This window comes from Amblyraja radiata, chromosome 2 (genome assembly GCF_010909765.2).
Source record: "Amblyraja radiata isolate CabotCenter1 chromosome 2, sAmbRad1.1.pri, whole genome shotgun sequence".
NCBI lineage: Eukaryota > Metazoa > Chordata > Chondrichthyes > Rajiformes > Rajidae > Amblyraja > Amblyraja radiata.
In genome coordinates this window covers 53819219-53830912 of record NC_045957.1, presented here as the reverse complement: position 1 = coordinate 53830912, position 11694 = coordinate 53819219, and positions in this window count along the sequence as shown.

Sequence of the window (11694 nt, the reverse complement as noted above, 5' to 3'; positions counted from 1 at the left end):
CCCTCCCCCATCTCCCACCATTTCCATATTGCCACCATCCCTCTCATATGTGGTTGCCCTCTTCCTTCCCCTTCTTTTCTTAACAAGTTCCACAATCTGCAGTCCTCTGTCTTCTCCACGTCTCTCAGCCTCTTGTCACTACTTCCCCATCCTCCCCTCACTTACCTCCATTTGCCAATCAAGCCCTCTTCACTTGTCAGCTCTTGCCCACTCCTCACCCTCTCCCTCACCACTTTACTCCAGCTCTCCGCTCTCTTCTTTCCGTCCAGATGAAGATTCTCAACTTGAAATAATCATATAATAATCATATAATCATATAACAATTACAGCACGGAAACAGGCCATCTCGACCCTTCTAGTCCGTGCCGAACACATAATCTCCCCTAGTCCCATATACCTGCGCTCAGACCATAACCCTCCATTCCTTTCCCATCCATATAACTATCCAATTTATTTTTAAATGATAAAAACGAACCTGCCTCCACCACCTTCACTGGAAGCTCATTCCACACAGCTACCACTCTCTGAGTAAAGAAGTTCCCCCTCATGTTACCCCTAAACTTCAGTCCCTTAATTCTCAAGTCATGTCCCCTTGTTTGAATCTTCCCTACTCTCAGTGGGAAAAGCTTTTCCACGTCAACTCTGTCTATCCCTCTCATCATTTTAAAAACCTCTATCAAGTCCCCCCTTAACCTTCTGCGCTCCAAAGAATAAAGCCCTAACTTGTTCAACCTTTCTCTGTAACTTAGTTGCTGAAACCCAGGCAACATTCTAGTAAATCTCCTCTGTACTCTCTCTATTTTGTTGACATCCTTCCTATAATTAGGCGACCAAAATTGTACACCATACTCCAGAATTGGCCTCACCAATGCCTTGTACAATTTTAACATTACATCCCAACTTCTATACTCAATGCTCTGATTTATAAAGGCCAGCACACCAAAAGCTTTCTTTACCACCCTATCTACATGAGATTCCACTTTCAGGGAACTGTGCACAGTTATTCCCAGATCCCTCTGTTCACCTACATTCTTCAATTCCCTACCATTTACCATGTACGTCCTATTTTGATTTGTCCTGCCAAGATGTAGCACCTCACGCTTATCAGCATTAAACTCCATCTGCCATCTTTCAGCCCACTCTTCCAACTGGCATAAATCTCTCTGTAGACTTTGAAACTCTACTTCATTACCCGCAACCCCACCTATCTTAGTATCATCTGCATACTTACTAATCCAATTTACCACGCCATCGTCCAGATCATTGATGTACATGACAAACAACAGTGGACCCAACACAGATCCCTGTGGCACCCCACTCGTCACTGGCCTCCAACCTGACAAACAACCATCCACCATTACTCTCTGGCATCTCCCATTCAGCCACTGTTGAATCCATCTTGCTACTCCACCATTAATACCCAACCATTGAACCTTCTTAACCAACCTTCCATGAGGAACCTTGTCAAAGGCCTTACTGAAGTCCATATACACAACATCCACTGCTTTACCCTCATCAATTTCCCGAGTAACATCTTCAAAAAATTCAAGAAGATTAGTTAAACATGACCTTCCAGGCACAAATCCATGTTGACTGTTCCTAATCAGACCCTGTTTATCCAGATGCTTATATATATTATCTCTAAGTATCCTTTCCATTAATTTGCCCACCACTGACGTCAAACTAACAGGTCTATAATTGCTAGGTTTACTCTTAGACCCATTTTTAAACAATGGAACAACATGCGCAGTACGCCAATCCTCCGGCACTATTCCCGTTTCTAATGACATTTGAAATATTTCTGCCATAGCCCCTGCTATTTCTACACTAACTTCCCTCAATGTCCTAGGGAATATCCTGTCCGGACCTGGAGACTTATCCACTTTTATATTTCTCAAAAGTGTCAGTACTTCCTCTTCTTTGATCCTCATATGTCATCTGGCCATTTCTCTCCACTGAACTGATGAATTCATCCAGCAGCTTGTTTTTTGTTCCATAATGAAAAATGTCTTCTGCTCCAAGTTAGGACAAAATAATTATTCCATAGGTTTCACCCTCCACTATTATTTATTGTGTCTATTCGAAGATGACCAGAGCTAGTTTGTTTTCTGTTCACACAATGGTTTTGTATTCAATGTACTTGAAACTGACTAGCTGATTTTTCCCACAGAGGTTTTATTTTTCTATTGTATAAAAGTAGTGTTTTCATAGTGGGGATGCATTGTTTAAACATGCTGAGCTTAGAAACAATCTGTTTTCAACACATATTGCTACCACTTCTTCCAACAGTTTTGTAATATCTCAAATTGGCATTATTTGCTCTGACTGTAAGTGCCATGCAATGCTTTGACATGACGTGTTTTTGACTGAAATCTCTGTGGAATGAATGCTGTGTTCAGGATAAAAACCCAGGCAATTTATCTGCACTATGGCATCTACAGAAGAGATGTGTTTCCTACCTTCATTTCCCAAAGGAGACACTTTGTGCGAATGTGCCCATGTTTAATTAATTATTTCCACCCTTGAGAATTGTCACATTATAACATCACTGTCTCCAAAAGGATATAAAGGGGCAAAATGTTTAAAAGGTGATTAATGGATTAAATAATAACTTCCAGTAACTTTTAAGAAAAAAAATTGCCTAATTTAACTTGAGAGAAGCTATTTTTTTGTTAAATTTGAGAAATGGTTATGGCTGGAAACAGTTACATATTGCAAATATGTAGAAAACTGCTCTCTTTGATCATGAAGGAGTTGGGAGTATTCACAAAATCACTGCTCGTATAGTTGTCAAGTGCCAACTAGGCTTGAGTGCTAGAACTTCTGATTTGATCACAAGAATATTTAGTTTAGTTTATTTTATTGATTGTCACGTGTAAAGAGATGCAGTTAAATGCTTATTCTGATGCTAACCAGTCAAATCATAACATCATACAATCATAGAGAGTCACAGTCATACAGCATGGAAACAGGCCCATCGGCCAAACTTGCCCTTATCGACCAACGTCCCATCAACTGGCTGTGTTTTGCCCATCTATCTATCTTCTATCTATCTATACTATTACTAAAACTCTCATCTTGACCACTCCTGCATTTTTTTAATTTGCAGAAAAATGCTACCCTATATCGCGAGGATTACTCTTCACCTTACTCATCGTTCTCCTCTGCTCCAAGCTCACCAAGTCTTGTTCCGATCGGTGGACGATTACAAAAGTGTTGAAGGTTTAATAAATCGTGAGATCAGCAGATTGGTCTTCCCGTCTGTCAGTCAACATGAAGGTAATGCCCCTTCCGGCACTTGCTATTAATCTTTGTTGTTAATCACCGGGCGAGGCGAGGGGAATAAAACCCCGGAGGCGGGGCTGAGTCCACAAACCGTGCAGAGGAGAACGATCAGCACCCGCTGTGAGTCCCCATCGCACCCCCACCCCCAACCCCTTCCCCTCCGGTCCTCCTCGCTGGCTCCAGCCCCCTTCCCCGTAATACCGCACATTCCCCAAGGCTCTTTTCTCCAAGCTCCCCCTGCCCTCACACCCCTCCCCGCCACCACACACCAACCCCTCCCCCCCCCCCACACACACCCCTCCCTCCCACACATCCCTCCCTTCCATACAACCTTCCCTTCCACACACCCCTCACAACCCTCCCCCTGCCCACACACACCCCGTGCTCTCTCCCCCCCTGCGTCTTTACTGCAGCTGCAGGTCTCTGGATGACCCGGCCCGGCCCGGCCCGACCCAGCCCAGCCGAGTCGGAGACTCCGGGCAGAGGAGAACGACCAGCAAAGTGGCCAGCGCCCACAGTGAGTCCCCATCGAACCTCCAACCCCTTCCCCTCTGGTCCCTCTCACTGGCTCCTGTCCCCCTCCCCCATAATACCGCACTCTGCCCCCATGGCTCTTCCCCGTCTTTTCTCTCTCTCTCCCCCCTGCCCCTGCACCCGCACCCCTCCCTCCCACACACCCTCCCTTCCACACACCCCTCACAACCCTCCATGCCCACACACACCTCTCTCCCACACACAACCTATCCATACATCACTCTCTGCACAAAACCCCCTGCCCACAAAAACCCCCCTCGCTCACCCCTCCCACCCACAACCCTCCCCCCCACAACCCTTCCCCCCACAACCCTTCCCCCTCACAACCCTCCCCCCACACAACCCTCCCCCCACAACCCTTCCCCCCACAACCGTTCCCCCCACAACCCTCCCCCCCACAACCCTCCCCCTCACAACCCTCCCCCCCACAACCCTCCCCCTCACAACCCTCCCCCCCACACACACCCCCCTCCCACTACCTCTCCGTCAACAAACCCGCATAATGCACCCCGCCCACAATGCTCCCCCACAATGTCACACACCCCTCTCCCCCACAACCCCCCCTCCCTACAACCCCCCTCCCTACAATCCCCCCTCTCCTCCACAACCCCCACTTCCCCGCCACACAACCCCCCCCTCGCCCCACACAATCCTCCCTCCCCCACACCCCTCCTTCACCAACAAACCCCTCCACCACAACACCCCTGCCCACAACCCTCCTCCCCCACAACCCCCCCGCCCACACATAACCCCTGCCCACACACACCCCTCCCCAAACCACCCCCTCCCACATCCTCCGTCCGCCCCCCCCCCCAGCCCTCACCACACCTCCTCCTCCCCCCCCCCCATATCCTTCCTCCTACCCCCCCCCCCCCCCCACACAACCCCTCCAGCCCACATACACACTTCCTTCCTCCAGGTTAACTCAGGGTGCATTCAATTGTTGGGAGCTCTGTCCTTTCAAAAAAAGTCACTCACCAACCTCCTACCCCCCCCCCCCCCCCCCCCCCCCCCCCCCCCCCCCCCCCCCCCCCCCCCCCCCATACCCGCTGCTCGTCCAGTCATTTTATTCTGGTTGGATTGGCTTTTGCCTCTGCTACCTCTACTGGCAGCTCATTCCAGACACCATGTGGAACTGCAGATGCTGATTTAAACTGAAAATGGACACAAAAAACTGGAGTAACTCAGTGGGTCAGGCAGCATCTTGTGAGAAAAGGAACAGATGACGATTCGGGTCGAGATCCTTCTTCAGACTCAGGGGTAAGGGAAACGAGAAATATCACCGTCTATATTATACTATGTAATGAACCGGATTTGATAAGGGAACTCAAGTTAAAGGAACCATTATGAGGTAGCGACCAGAACATAAGTTTTAATCTGCAATTTGAGATAGAAAAGGTGAAATCGGGTGTTGCAGCTGAGCAAAGGGCAGTACAGAGGCATGAGGGTGGAGCTCACCAAAGTTGACTGGAAAGGGACCACAGCAGGGGTGATGGTGGAACAGCAATAGCAGGAATTTCTGAGAATAATCAGGATCTTTTCATTCCAAAGAGGAAGAAAGATTCTATGGGGAGAAAGGGGTGACCATGGCTGACAAGGGAAATCAAGGACAGTATGAAACTAAAAGAGAAGGCCTATAACATAGCAAAGATTAGTGGGAAGCCAAAGGGTTGAGAAGCTTTTAAAGAACAACAGGTAACTAAAAAAGCAATACAGCGATAAAAGGTGAAATATGAAGGTAAGCTAGTCAATATTATAAAAAAGGATAGCAAACGTTTCTTCAGTAATTCTTCAGAAAGAAGCAAGGGTGAAGAATGATGTAGGAGAAGTGATAATGAGGAATAAGGAAATGGCAGAGGAGTTGAATAACTTTTTTGCATCAGTCTTCACAGTGGAAGACACCAGCAACATGCCTGAAATTCAAGAGAGTCGGGGGTTGGAAGTTAGTGGAGTGGCTATTACTAGGGAGAAGGTGCTTGGGAGGCTGAAAGGGCTGAAGATGGATAGGTCACCTGGGGTGGACTGCACCCTAGGGTTCGAAAAGAGATGGCTTTTGAGATTGTGAAGGCATTGAGTTATTTCAAGAATCACTAAAGGCAGGAGAGGTCTCACATAATTGGAAAATTGCCAATATTACCCCGATGCACAAGAAGGGAGCAAAGCAGAATAGTGGGAACTATAGGCCGGTTAGTCTGACTTTGGTGGTTGTTAAGATTTCAGATTCCATTATAAAGAATGAGGTTACGGAGTACTTCGAAGTTCATGATAAAATAGGCTGAAGTCAGCATTGCTTTGTGAAGGGGAGGTCTTACTTGACAAATTTGCTGGAATTCTTTTCTTTTTTTTAATATTTTATTTTATTAGAAGTACAATCATATGGCACTAATATATATTTTCATAATACATTTTATGTACAGCTTCTTATTTTTTTTTTGTTATAATAAAGAAAAAGAAAAATAAGAAAAAGAAATTAGATAGTAAAGGATAGAAAGACGTGAGATATATAGTGTGTGATGAAGAAGAAAAAAGAAGAACGAATGAAGAAAGTTGAAGAAAAGAAAATAAGAAAAAGAGAACAAGACATAAAGAAAAGAAGTGAGGAGATCATTGTTTATAATCTTGACCATCCCTCACCATATGATTCCAAAAAGACGACAAATGGAGACCAACTCGTTATGAATTGGTCTGATTTATCCATTAGGAGGAATCGCATTTCCTCAAGATTTGCGGTGTCCAACATGCTTGCGATCCACATTTTAAGCATTGGTATTGATGTATTTTTCCAAAATTTAAGTATTCATTTTTTTGCTATTATTAAACCATAATTTAAAAATAAATTTTGAGATGAGTTCAATTTATTCCCATCTTCCATTACTCCAAATATAATCATTTCAGTATTAGGTTCCATGCTGGATTCCCATAATGTTAAATACGTTGAATCAGTAGTAAAGAAAGCAAACTCAATGCTAGCATTTATTTCAGAGAGGCTTGTATACAAAAGCAGGGATGTTACGCTGAGGCTCTGTAAGGCGCTGGTAAGGCCTATTTGGAATAATGTGAGCAATTTTGTACCGCATTCCTGAGGAAGGATGAGCTGGCTCTGTAGTGGGTCTAGAGGAGGTATACAAGAATGATCCCAGGAATGAGTAGATTAAGCTATGATGAGCGTTTGTTGTCACTTGGCCTGTACTCGCTGGAGTTTAGATGAATGAGGACGGACCTCATTGAAATGCAAAATAGTGGAAGGCTTGGATCGAGTGGATGTAGAGAGGATGTTTCCACTAGTGGGAGAGTCTAGGATTGGAAGTCATAGCCTCAGAATTAAAGGATTTTCTTTTTGGAAGGAGATGAGGGTTAATTTAGTCAGAGGGTGGTGAATCTGTGGAATTCTTTGCCACAAAAGGCTGTAGAGGTTAATTCAGTGGATATTTTTAAGGAGGAGATAGATAGATCTTTGATTAGTATAGGTGTCAGTTATGGGGAGGGGATCATGACAGAATCCTCCTCGTGGCAATTGCCGGAAATGACGATACGATGCACTCTGTGATGTGTCGGGCGACCAATTCTGTCAATGTTGGACGACGACAGAAGCCAACGGCGAGCTATACGTCGCCTGACACACAAGCGAACGACTTATGGGGAGAAGGCAGGAGAATGGGGTTAGGAGGGAGATTTAGATCAGCCATGATGAAATGACGAAGTAGACTTGATGGGTCGAATGGCCTAATTCTACTCCTATCACTTATGACATGGCTTTATGATATTTTCAGTAAATTTGTATGTCATTTGTAGTACTGTGTGAAGACATTTTGAAGGCGTGATGTCTGAGAAATTGATAGGATATCATGGATCAAGGCTTGATTGACATTATCCAAAGCTATGCTTAGGAGAACCTTCACAGTACAAGTTTGTCAGAATATTCTAGGAATCCGGAGAAATATTCATCATTAGTTTAATCAATTAATTTAAGAAAGTCAGAGCAGAAAATGTGGCTATACAGCCCATTGTGTTTGTGGTGGCTGCAGTATAACTACCTGTTATTTTATTTTTTTGCAACCTTTATGGATTTGTGGACATTCATTCCATGGGTCCTCCTTTCCCAGGTATTTCCCAAGTTGTTCATTTTATTATGTTATCATTTTATCCCTCCTCAGATAGAGTCATAGAGTTATACATACCCTTCGGCCCAACTTGCCCACGTTGACCAACTTGCCCCATCCACACCAATCCCACCTGTCTGTGCTTAGAGTCATAGAGTTATAGAGTCATAAAATGTGGAAACCGGCCCTTTGGCTCAATTTGCCCACACCGACCAATAGGACCCATCTACACTTGTGCCACTTGCCTGTTTCTGGCCCATATCCCTCCAAACCTATCCTATGTACCTGTCTAAATGTTCTTAAATGTTGTAATAGTACCTGCCTCACCTACCTCCTCCAGCAGCTCAGTCCAAACACCTAGCACGCCTTGTTTAAAATAGTTACCCCTCAGGTTCCTATTAAACTTCCCCCTCCCCACCTCACCTCAAACCTATGTCCTCTGGTTCTCAATTCCCCTGCAAGAGACAATGTGTTTATCTGATCTATTCCTCTCACGATTTCGTACACCCCATAAGATCACCCCACACCCTTCTGCATTCCAAGGAATAGAGTCCTAGTCTGCTCAAAATCCATATAGCGCATGGCCTCGAGTTCTGGCAACACCCTTGTAAATCAAGGATTTAACACCTAATGTAACATTTTACATTAAATGTAACACCTCCTCTTTGGTATGAATTCCACTTGTCACTTAATCCACCAAAAATTTGAGGATGAAAGATTTTTGTCCCACATTCAGCTACATGGCCAAATTACTCTACCATGTGTAAATGTCTATCATGGCTCCTGCATTTACATCTAAGTTACTTATATAGTGTAAGTAAATGACATGACACTGGAGAGGGTAGTTTCCAGACTCAAGATGAGTTACCAGACTCTAACATAAAATTACAAAATGGTTAACAGCCAAGTCCCTTGTGTTATTTTTAACAGAAAATAATTCAATTTCTCTTCCGTGTATTACAACAGTTTGAAAGGGATTTTTAAAATTGCGATTACATTTACCAGGTTATAAAATATATTTAAATGTAGAAATCAACTGTTAATTACTGGAAAATAATTAAGGCAATGTATGGTTTTACCTTAGTAGTTACTACATTATTAATGATTAATTAGATAACAAAAGCAACTGTTAATGTAAATACTTTGCAACTTTAAATCAAATATGTGTCTAATTAATTTCAAGCAGATGCTTTTGATCATCTTATTAAAGACAAATCAAAATTATGTTTACTCACTGGATATTTAATATATTTGACATTGCATTGTTAATATGTAACTCAAGTCCCTTCCTGTGCATTTTATCTAGTGCAAATATAATATTTACACAGAATATCATACATAAACCAAAGCGGTCTGAGCTACAACCTCTTTAGAGACCCTTGAACTATCTTTAATCTGACTTTCTGGACTTTATCTTGCACTAAACGTTATTCCCTTTCTCGTGTATCTGTACACTGTGGACGGCGCGGTTATAATCATATATAGCCTTTCTGCTGATTGGTTAGCATGCAACGATAAGCTTTTCACTGTACCTGTCACCGATACGTGACAATAAACTAAATTAAGGAAGTAAGGAAAATATAATAGACCCTACTTGGCCTTAGGTCACAATTTCATATGATCATTTCCTAACTGGAGCTCAGCATTCCACGTATGTCATTATTTCATCTTCCACATCTGACCACATGTTCAGTGATGTAACCCCATCCCCTGACCCATACCTTCGTGATATTGAAAGAGATCTTTGACAACTTGAAGGAGAATTTCGAATTGATTTCTGTTGGATGTGGCTATTTTATATACAGTTCATATCTCATAACTTTCTTTAAAGTTGCTGAACTTTGTGGTGACTGATGACTATTGGTATATTCCGCAACTTCTGCGCAAACTTGTTTCTCACATCTAAGGGTGCTGGGAAAGGCGTCCCTCAGGGGTTTGATAGCATAAAAAACTGCAAATGCTAGAAAACTGAAACAAGAACAATGTTGGAAACTCTCAGCAGGCCAGTCAGCATCTGCGGAAGAAGAAACAGAATTAACATTCCACGTTGAAGACAGGAATCTTGGCAGTTTCTATTCTCCTTGAGATTAACTGGGTGCCTAGCCGTCAAACAGGATAAGGTAACCTGCTGCATGAATGCAGGTGCGCACAACAGCATAAGAAAACAGAAGGAGAAGGAGGCCACCAGGACTTTACTGGCTTTATCTTGCATTAAACGTTATTCCCTTATCATGTATCTGTACATATGAATGACTTGATTGTAATCATGCATTGTCTTTCCGCTGACTGGTTAGCACGCAACAAAAGCTTTTCACTGTACCTCGGCACACGTGATGATAAAGTAAACTGAACTGAACTGAATTGCCCTTCAAGAGTGTCCTACCGTTCAATATGTTTATGACTGATCCAGAAGTGGCGGCGCTGCCCAAGCAGCTGCGGCTCACATGCAGTCCATCTGTCTTTTCTTTTTTGTTGTCCTGTTGTTTAATTTATTTTGTTTATTTTAGCTGTGTATATGTGGGGGGTGGGAGAAACTGTTTCTAGTCTCCTCCTTCGGGGGGATGCGACCTTTTCTTGTTGTATCCCCCGTCTCCGTCTCCGTCTGCGCTGAGGCCTAATCGCGGACCTGGCGGCCTCCAACTGGGACCGAGCTCGAGGCTCCGGAGGCAGAGCCAGGACTTTCCAACGCGAGGCTGGCCGACTTCGGGGCTGTGGTGGCGTTGTGGCAGCGGCGACCCGACTTCGGAGCCTCAGAGGCTCGGCCGCGGGCCCAGTGGACGACATCGTCGAGAGCTCGCAAGTCCCAGGTTGGTGACCGGTTCTCCGGAGCTGCCGCAACGACAGCTTCGTCTGCTGGACTGGAGGGTGGCAGCTTCTGCAGCTTCGACCTCCCCGGGCCACGGAGTTTGTACCGGCCCGTTCGCGGAGCTCGGATGCGGCCACTGGACTTACCATCACCCGGCGGAGTCCCAACATCGGAAGCCTGGATCGCCTCAATGCAGAGGGAGACGAGGAGGGAAGAGACAAGGACTTTAAGACTTTTGCCTTCCATCACAGTGAGGAGGTGCCTGGTAGACTCACTGTGGTGGATGTTAAACTGTGTGTTTTGTTATTTTATTCTATGTTATGACTGCAAGGTATATAATTTTGTTCAAACTGCAATGTCTGAATGACAATAAAGGATACTTTACTTTACCATGTAATTCCTCTTCAGTGCCATTTCTCCATAACCCTCTCTTCCTGTGTCAACCATATATTTACCCACCGACATATTAAATATTTCTGATGAACCACCGTCCAGCACCTGCCAGGGTTAATTCATGGAATGTGAGACAGCTGACATTGACCTGCTGAAACGTCACTCCCACTGCCTGCAGTTGTTCTCAAGGAGCACTGACATATTCAGCTGAGTAGGTTACAACTTTTATCAGCTATAAATTGCACAATCTTGCAGTCATGTGCATGGAGCGTTGCCACCAATGATGCAGTGAACGGCCTGAGAGGTGGGAGGAGAGGCACGTCAAGTCAAGTTTATTTGTCACATACACATACGAGATGTGCAGTGAAATGAAAGTGGCAATGCTTGCAGTGCAAAAGACAAACAACCAAACAACCAAACAAACTATAAACACAATCATAACACACATATTCTTTTACATAATAAATAATGGAAGGAAAAACGTTCAGTAGAGTTAGTCCCTGGTGAGATAGGCGTTTACAGTCCGAATGGCCTCTGGGAAGAAACTCCTTCTCAACCTCTCCGTTCTCACCGCAT